Source organism: Myodes glareolus, chromosome 18, assembly GCF_982192425.1.
Source record: "Myodes glareolus chromosome 18, mMyoGla1.1, whole genome shotgun sequence".
Taxonomy (NCBI): Eukaryota; Metazoa; Chordata; class Mammalia; order Rodentia; family Cricetidae; genus Myodes; species Myodes glareolus.
The window spans coordinates 51,289,324-51,299,510 of record NC_142043.1 but is presented as its reverse complement, the minus strand read 5'-3'; positions in this window follow the sequence as shown (position 1 = coordinate 51,299,510).

Genomic DNA, 10,187 nt, shown 5'->3' with positions numbered 1-10,187 from the left:
AAATCTTAAAGCAGTGGTTCTCACCTTTCCTAATGCTGTGACCCTTTAATATAGTTTCTCATGTTGTACTGACCCCTGCCCCAACCACAAAACATTATTGTTGCTGCTTCTAGACTATAATTTTACTACTGTTATGAATGGTGTTGTAAATATTTTGGAGATAGAGGTTTGCCAGAGGGGGTATGATTTATAGACGGAGAATCATTGTCTAAAAGTGTCTATGGATGAAGTATTCATGATGTGGGTTTAATCTCCCATCTCTGAGTCATATAATCCATATGTTTTCTTGTAATATTCTTAGAAGGCTTAATAGAAAGAGAGAACATGGTATCTAAGTTACTTTCTGTATTCTAGGACATTGTACTTCATTCTAGGACCTCCTGCTTGCTATTACATCTGACTAATTTCTTTTTATTCTTTTGTTTCTAGTATATCTTACTACCAAGAGACTGTGCCAATGTAAGGAGTTCCTCTCTCTCTCTCTCTCTCTCTCTCTCTCTCTCTCTCTCTGAGATTCCATGTTTTTTGATGACCCTGAACCATAGCATGTAGCTTCCATCTGCTATACTCTCAATAGTTACAGAATCGTAAGGCTGAAAATGGAGACTTGAAGCATATGCCAATAGAGAGTTTGTCTCTTTGGAATAAGTATTATTTTAAGCAAAAAATACTGACACAAAATAAAAATGTTCTAAGGCTATCACTCCAACATTCTCCCAGTCTAAATAGAAGATGCCCTCTACATATACATTCTTACTATGTAAGGAGTATTTTAGTCATGTCCTATCACTGTAACTAAATACCCAAAATAATATGAAGAGAAAAGATGTATGTTGCCTCATGGTTCTCATGGTACACTATCCGTAATGCAGTGGCTCCAGTGTTATTGGACAGATGCAGGATAATCCTGGGAGTTCACTGGCAACCCAACTGAATTGAAATGGTGAGCTTCGGATTCAGTGTGAGCCTTTGTCTTAAAGAAATAAGATAAGGGATGACAGGGATGACAAAGGAAGATATCCAATGTACTGTGGCCTTGGCTCTTACATATGTATGCATGCACATGCTACACACACAAGTCATAAATAAATGAATGGATAAATAGTCACTGTAGTGACACACACCTACAATCCAAAGCCTTAAGAGTCTGAGGCTTGAGGACCAACAGTTGGAGGACATCCCAGTTTCTAAGTAAACCATAGCAACATGATGAGAGTTGTCTCAAAATGCTGATATCCTCATCGTCACCATCATAATCTTCTTCCTTACCTTCTTTTAGGAATGCGACATCGTTTTGTTACTTTTCTACAGCTAATTCTCTTTGCATTGTATATGGACAAAATTCACAGGGAAGTGCCTGATATTTCTTACATGAATTCTCCTCCTCTGATCAAATACTTTTGCTATTAGTACTGTATGAGAGCAATTTTTTCTATGTTTCTTTCTATAAGTATGCAAACACACATACTTATAGCCTGTCTACTCATTTAATTTCCTTCTTTATCAGGTTGGATCTCGGTCTCAGAAAACTCACCCTAATTTTTCCAGTGTCTATTTTTGTTTTCTAACATATAGTAGAAAATACATAAGCTAAAAGGAAAAAAAATAAGTGAATTAATTTCTATTCTGATTCAGACTAACATATAAATTGGCATAGTTCTAGGCTTTTTTATAAATTAGCCATTGGTTATAATCACATTATAGTAAACCTGTACTTCTTTAAAAAGCTAAATTTTTTAGAAAAAAATATGTGTTAGAGAAGCTAGCAAAGAAATCTTTGGAAAGATAAATATGCTCAATGAAGTGTGATAATTTTGCTGAGCAAAATATTTATTCTCCAGTGTAAGCATTTCTACTTAATGTGATTGGAGCTGGTTTAGGCATACTTTAAGAAGTTTCTGCCCTAGGGACTTTGGCTTCCAGATCTCATGACCTTTTCAGATGTGGTAAAGGTCAAATTAGAGTTCACCTGCAGTGGAGTCTTGGTTCAACTCTTCCTGAAACTTCATCTCTGATTTTAGATATAGGTAGAATGCTCTGATTGTTTCTTTCTTTCTTTCTTTCTTTCTTTCTTTCTTTCTTTCTTTCTTTCTTTCTTTCTTTCTCTTTTGGCCTTTTATTCTTTTTTCTTGTAACTCATTTATTACATCTATTAGATGTTCTCAGAAACCTCCCTTTATTTTTAATTAATTCCTACGTAAATGATATATGGGTTTGCTTGCTTCATACAAAGAGGTTTAAATTCATTTCTTGATGCAACACTCAGCTTCAGATTTACTCTGAACACAGTTGACTACAGGAAGAAAATGTCTTGGTTCAGGAAGTTGTTGCATCCTATTTATCTAGTGGATCATATTTTCTAGTGGAAAAAGTATATTTGTGTGTATTGGCCATTCATTGGAAATCATTTTAAAAGCTAAGAAATCTCTGTATGCATACTTTCATTCAGAATAATATTTCAGAGAGCTGACAGGACATATTAAGTTGTAAATGCTTATAATATGTAGTATGTCACGACATGTACAGTGTGGGGTTGAAAAATTGCCTTGAGTAGGGAGGGAGGGAGATAGCAGACACATGATCACAGGAAAGCAGAGGGCAAGTGAGCTGTGCTCATTCTAATGGAGTATCACAAACAGCCCCAAGAACCTGGAATCCCCATGCATTTTTTGGGTACAGCACAGAGGGAGACATTAGCTGGTTTTTGGTAGAAAGTGTCTGTATTCAAGAAATCTCAGGCTGTAATCCAGAAATGGGGGGAGCTCAAGTTGCTAGTTGTACACACTAGTCAATTGCTCATAAACTCATACTTGGATCAGAAAAGGCTTTGCCTCTTGGAACCTGACCCAGGGGAAAGGCTTTGCCAGTTTCCCATAGACTGGATGCTTTGGTTCTTGACATGCCTGGCTCATGTCAAATGATGCACGTTCACTCCTTGCCTCCCAACAGCATACTAGATAAACCCAAATCATGATCTTACATTGTATTTGCCCCCTTTTGATGTTTCTAAGACATCATTGCTAAATCAGTTTCCAGCCAAAATTAATATAGTCTGTTTATATGTTTGCATGAAAATGATATGTGCAATTTAGACCAAAATGGTGACTTCTGGTGCTTATTTTTCTTTTAACAGAGTAAATATTTGTTAAATAATACAATATAAAAAATGTAAAATGCTGTCTTATGTAATATGAGCAAGTATAGACAAAGCCAGCGCAACCTCTATACACTGTAGCATATAGTCACATTGCTCTGACCAAACAACAATATGCAAAGGATGTTGCATGAAGGCAGTTTTCCATAAATTGAGATATGCACTTCATATAATTTATTCTGTTGTCCTAAAAACAACATCCATTTATTTACTTTACTTACTCTACTATGGAGACAAAGATATAGAATGCAGAACATTGAACAGTTTCCCAAAGATATACAGTTGAACCAAAACCACATGTCTCCAAAATCTTTCTTAGGCTGGCTCAGTAGAATGGTAGGAGGGGAACAAGATGGCCAGATAGCATTATGTCTATACAGGCTCTATAGGTGGCTGACTTCTGTCTTAGTCAATCATATCAGGTTGTATATTTAAAAATGAGTTCACTGGTTTTCCATGACTCAGTTTCCTCTTAAATAAAGTAGGCACAGTGTTCAATTTTTCTTTGTCAACTATGATAAAATTAGGAGTTAAATAAAATGTAGCTCACAGATCCTGTTCCTACTATGCTAGCTGTGATTACGATTATCACTGTTATCATTCTGATACTTTTCCTTTAAGTTTGCCATTGGCTCATTGAAACTAATTGCTCCTCAGACACCAGGCATTTTGCTAAGAAGTCTTAGTGTTGGGTACAACGTAACAGGCTTGCCCCAGTTTGTCTCTGAAGAAATATGAAACTACATGAGTACTTTGAAAAAGAAGCCAACACAACTGAATTTTGAAGAAAAGATGAAGTATGAGAAGCACTTGCTGCAGGCCTTTTTAAAATTCATTTATTTATTTTACATCCCAGCCACAGTTTTCCCCCGCCTCTCCTCCCAGCCCCTTCCTCCACCTGCCCTCAGCTCCCCAGCTACATCTCCTTCCGGACTTTTATTCAGAAAAGGGCAGGCCTCCATAGACATCAACAAAGCTTGCATATCAAGTTGCAAAACCTTCCAAAAACTTCCCCCTGTATTAAGGCTAGGCAAAGTGACTCAATTTGAGGAATAGAATCCCAAAACCTGTTGGGTGCACCACAGGAAGGCCAAGCTACACAACTGTCACATATATGCAAAGTACCTGGGTCAGTTCTTTGTAGGCTCCCTGGTTGTCCGTTCAGTCTCTGTGAGTCCCTGTGAGCACAAGTCAAGATCTGTTAAGTTTTCTTGTGGTGTCCTTAACACTGAATGCTCCTTAATGGTCAAGGTTTGGAGTCTTCAGTCTGTGATGCTACTCAGCTGTGGTGCAAACTGAGGACATGGCACCCTGCTGGAGGATTGTACCTTTTAGGGGATTCCTGATGCTGCTCTCCCCAACCACCCCCTACACTTTTAGATGATCATCTTTCTCTTGTCAGTCCCTGCCACAGCTCATCATTGACCCACAGGTGATGGAGTCTAAATAGATCTTTCTTCTTTAGGAATTATTATATCTCAGCTGCCTATTAAAATAACGGAGGCAACCACCATAGAGCACACACATAGGGTGAATATTATTTTTCATCTTTCAGCTTTTTCCAGACATGAGTGCCTAGTTATGTATGTAAACAAAAATGGTGGCATTAGAGTCTAAGACCTATGAGATACCTTTAACTTCTGGACAGACACCGGGCAATAGGGCCTTTTCTGGAAAGAGTGGATATGTAAATTTCTTAGGCGAAGAGCCTAACTCTGTATACCTGCACCTTTCTGTTCTTTTTCCATCATACTTAAAAAAAAAAAAAAGGCACAAGCCCCAGAGTTCACTCTAACAATGGCAGAACTGACTACATCTTTAAACAAGCCTCTTCTTAAGGCTGAGGAATCTGGAAGGAAAGTAGCTGTTAGAATATAAAGCGTGAGGTTAAGGTAAAGGGTGGCGTTGAGAGCAGGAAAGAAGCAAGGACCCCTCATGCAAACAATCACAAGTCTTGCTGTCAAGCATCCATGAGGAAGACTCAAAGCTTCGTCCCAGAGAGCTGCGAGAGCTGAAGTGAGATTTTCAGGCATCTGAGAGGATGTGCGTGTCACTTTGTGTTAGCCCAAAGCAACACTGCCTGACAAGGGTTTAAGTAGCTAAGTAGGATGGGAATTACTGTTCCAAAAATGGTGGGGGTAAAGCTCTGTTAACATGTTCTGATGGATCTTAGTACAGTACCGGGTAGAAGGTGAGCATTTCTCACAGAATCCTAAACAGCACAGTGATAAAAGACCCCAGGGGAAGCTGAATATTACTCCTCATGGAAGGGGGGAAAATTATGATTAATTCTATAGATGAAAGGCATTGGTGACACACACATCTTTGATCTCAGCACTGAGTAGACGGAGGCAGGCCAGTCTCTGTGAGTTCAAGGCCAGGCTGGCCCACAGAGGAAGTGACAGTACTGCCAGGACTGTTACATAGAGAAATCCCGTCTTGAAAAAACAAGACCAAACAAAACCAAGCAAAACAAAAAACAAGAAAAAGAAAGTTGGTCAATGGATAAAAACTCTACATGACAGACATTTTGGGAGTTCAGACTAAAGCACCACAGACGTTTGTACAGCTGTGTTTGATGGGAACAAGCCCAGAGCCACACAGAAACTGCTTACAGCAAGTAAGCACCGGGAAGCCAGAACTGGGAAAGCTAAAGCATCATAGTAGAAAAACCTACTCATGGGTCTCTGTACTAGAATAGAGAGAGCAGAGAAAAGACAACAGGCTCTGGAAGGACTTACCAACATCATTCATCCAAAAGAAAATGGAAAGGGGAAACAGAAAAAAAAAGGTTCACAATTATGTCATTTGAGACAAAGAAGATAAGAGATTATCTTAGAATACTAAGGCAAGTGTCTGAAGTGCCATAGTATGTTGGAAGAGGGTGCATTTATAGATTCAGCATCAGCAAGCAGGAGTCAGATGGTGAATTCCATGCCCGCACAATTACATTTATTTGTTTGTTTGTTTGTTGTTTTTTATATTCCAATCAAAGTTTTCCCTCCCTTTTTTCATCCCAATTCCTTCCCCACTGCCACTACCCCACTCCCTGCCCCACTCCTGGCCCCTCCTGCCCCATCTACTCCTTTTTGATAGTTTCTCTTAGATACAAACAGTCCTCCCATGGGTATCATCCAGCCATGGTATATCAAGTTGCAGTGAGACTAGGCACTTCCTCTTCTATTAAGGCTGAATGAGGCCATCTGGTAGTAGAAAAGGGTCCCAAAAGCAGGCAACAGGGTCAGAAAGAGTCCCTGTTCTCACTGTTAGGAGCCTTGCACATTTTAATCCATCCTCTCAAAACATAGATTGCATTTTTTAATTTTATTCACCTTTATTATCATTTACTAATTATATGAATGAATGGATGGGTTTTGTTATGACTTTTATATGTATTATATCCTGATCATCTTCAATCGTCTATTATCATATACTGTTCCCCTCTCCTACTGTTTACCTTCCTCTACAGTTAACTTGAAATCTGCTAGAGAGAAGGGTCATACCTTTTGAATCGGTTTAATAAAGATTTCATGGTTAATGCTACAAGGACTGGAAGGCTCTGGGACCACCATGTTAAAAAATGTAGACTAAAAGAGAACAAATCAACAAACGAGAACCTTCATCCAGAATTCTGTTACTGAAAAATGTCCATTGAGAATTAAGGTTGGGTAAATGCATTTGCAAGTGATGGAAAACTAAGGGTATGGTTTACCAACTTTTCTCCAAGCAAAATGCTTGTTGCAGAATTTCAGACTAAAAAGAGATATTCTGGAAGGACACCTGAAACTTGAACAATAAAGGACCATCAACAGGAAAACTCAGTCCTGGTTGGGCATAAACTCATTGCCTATCTTCTTAATTAAAGTAAGTAGAGTAACCATATCAGTTGGTTAACTTTATCTGCAAATTATGTGGCAATAAATATGCTTTAGATTGTGGAACACATGGTCTCAGCTACGCATGTTTGTTTTGCCATCACAAAGTTTATGCAGTTCCGAAGAGTGTGTAAATGAAATGAATGTCCATGGGTTGTCCAGAGGTTGTCCAGAGGTTGCTGATTTAGAAACACTGAATATAGCTTGACAATCCTGGGTCTAACTATGACATCTAAAAGACAGATATTATATTCAATACCATTTGAATACTAAATTATATTCTGTATAAAAAGCACAATCAATAGAGAGTTGGTTATTTTTAAATAATAATCAACAGAGTAGGCATGACTGTATTAACATCAGGGAAAGTAGACTTCAAACAAGAAACACTTTTAAAGATAAATACAACCCGAATAACAAAATATCAAGTTATTAAATAAATATGAGATGCTCTATGGACTTCAAAAGAGAATTTCAAATGCAAGAAGCAGCAAATACAAGAATTTTCTGAAAGAAAATTGAAAGAAAATAGATATATTTACAGCCATTATTGAAGACCAGAATTTTCTTCTCAGCACTAAATAAACAGAATATCATTTGTGCTAAAGAAAACCAAACACATCCTCAAAAACTTGATCTGTAATTGATGTATTATCCTACAAACAATATAAGGACATACACAAATTATTTTACCAAAATGAAAAATAAAAGGAGTAATACTCATATTAGATACAGAAAAGAAAATGAAAGGGCAAAGTTATTTCTTTAAATATATCTGTAAAATCATTCAGCTAGAGTGACCATTTAAAAAGCTAAAATATAGAGTTATGAATACAGCAATTTAGTTAGAGGATTTAAGACTAAAGGATGCATTTGATTTCTAATATGAGCTGAACTAATGTCTTGAATGGCCTCAAACTTAATGGCTCACTATCTGGAGAAAAGTCCAATACTGGAGGGAGAGATGAGAAGGGAAGGGAGGTGGAGAACATGACAGAACAGGATGTTGAAGAAGGGGGAAAGACAGTGAGGGAGAGAAAGGAAAGAAATGTCTTGATTGAGGGAGTCATTGAAGGGCTAGTGTTGGGAGCTGTAAACCCCTAGATCCTGCATTTCTTGTAACCAACTTGTTTTCCCCTGATCTGAGTGCCTACAGCTGCTCTAAGCAGGAGACCCTCAGGAGTTCCTAATGGTAGAAGAATGGTTTCTGGTGGGTTTGGCAGGGGCGTGGCTATCCCTATATAAGCTGCCCCTGAACACAATACAGAGCAATTCTCGGGCCATTCCTGCATCAAGGATGACTTGTGTCTCTCTCTGTGAGTCTTTGTGTGTTTCAATCTCCAGTCCCTTGCCCGGTTCACGAACTGTATGGCGGCGCATAGAACGCAGACGGGCGTAGTACGCCGCACTGAAACACACGGCATATGGGAAATTCTCAGGAATCCACAGGACGACCCCAGCTAAGACTCTAAGCAACAGTGGAGAGGACGCCTAAGCTGACCTTGCCCTGCAATCAGACTGATGATTACAATAATTGGCATCGTAGAACCTTAAACAAGCAACTGATGGAAGCAGATACAGAGATCTACAGCGACCTGCCAGAGATCAGACCAAGAGAGGGAAGAGCAATAATACAAGCAAAAGAGTCAAGACCATGATGATGATGATGATACCCACATAAACAGCTGACCTGAGCTAGTGAGAGTTCACTGACTATGGACTGATAGGTGGCAAACCTGCATAGGACCAAAGTAGGCCCACTGAATGTGGGGGACAGTTGTGAGGCTCGGGCAGTTGTGGTGCCACTGGCAGTGGGACAAAGATTTATCCCCAGTGCTTAAACTGATATCTAGGAGCACGTTCTCTTTGGAGGGATACCTTGCACAGCCTAGATATAGCGGGGAGGACCTTGGTCTTGCCTCAAAGTGAAGTGTAAGACTTTGTTGTATCCCCATAGAAAACCTTAGCCTTTCTGAGAGTGGATGGATAGGGAGGTATAATGAGGACAAGAGTGGTGTGGAAGCGGGATAGCTATGTAGCGTGAGAAAAGATTGTATTAAAAATTCTTAACAAGAAAGGAAATAAAAGAAAAAGAAAAAAAAAGAAATTGTGCTGGGCCATGATAGTGCAGGCCTTTAATCCCATCACTTGGGATGCAGAGGCAGGGAGAGTTCTGTGTGTTCGAGGCCAGCCTGGTCTACAAAGCAGGTTCCAGAACAGCCAGGACTGTTACACAGAGAAACTCTGGAAACCACTCCCCAACCCAAAAAAGGAAAAAAATGTACCATTTTCCCATTATTGATATAAAACAAATTATAGTAATTCAAGGTAAATGGTATTAAAAATAAAAAATATATATACATGCTGTGGAATAATCATATTGTACACTGTGAAGATTTGTTACCATGATTGGTTTAATAAATAAGATGATTGGCCAATAGCTGAGCACGATAAAGTTAGGCAGGAAAGCCAAATTAAGAATGCTGAAGGAGAAGGGTAAAGTCAGGAGTCACCAGCCATACACAGAGGGAGCAGGAGATGAACACGCCATACTAATAAAGGTACCACGACATGGCAGAGTGTAAATAAGGAATATGTGTTAACTTAAAATGTTAGAGCTAGTTAGTAATAAGTCTGAACTATTGACCTAGCATTTGTAATTAAAATTAAGCTTCAGAGTGATTATTTGTGAGTGGCTGTGCAGCAGGAAAACCCCACCTACATATACTTACAGCATTTTTCTAGTAACTTTAAACATATGGGACTTTTGTCTACTATTTTCATAAAGGTCTCTTATTGGAATTCCAATCAGGCAAAATATATCTGAAATAAACAAAAAACCTTAACTTAATTTTCTTTTAAAGTATGCATCAAAATACTTTAAAATATTTCCAAACTAACACCATATCTTGGTGCTGGGCAGATAGTTCCTTGGGGGGAAAAAAAGACAGAAAAAAGAAAAACAACTTTTATGTACAAGCCTAACGAACTGAACTCAAAGCCTGTTGTGGAAGCAGAGACTTGAATCCTGGAGGCTGTGCTCCTATCTGTATCCACACAGTGACATATGCAAATGTATGCTTGGTGCCAAAATGCTACAGAGAGATATAACAAAATAATAATAAAACAGAAAGAACTTTGAATGAATTCATCCTGAG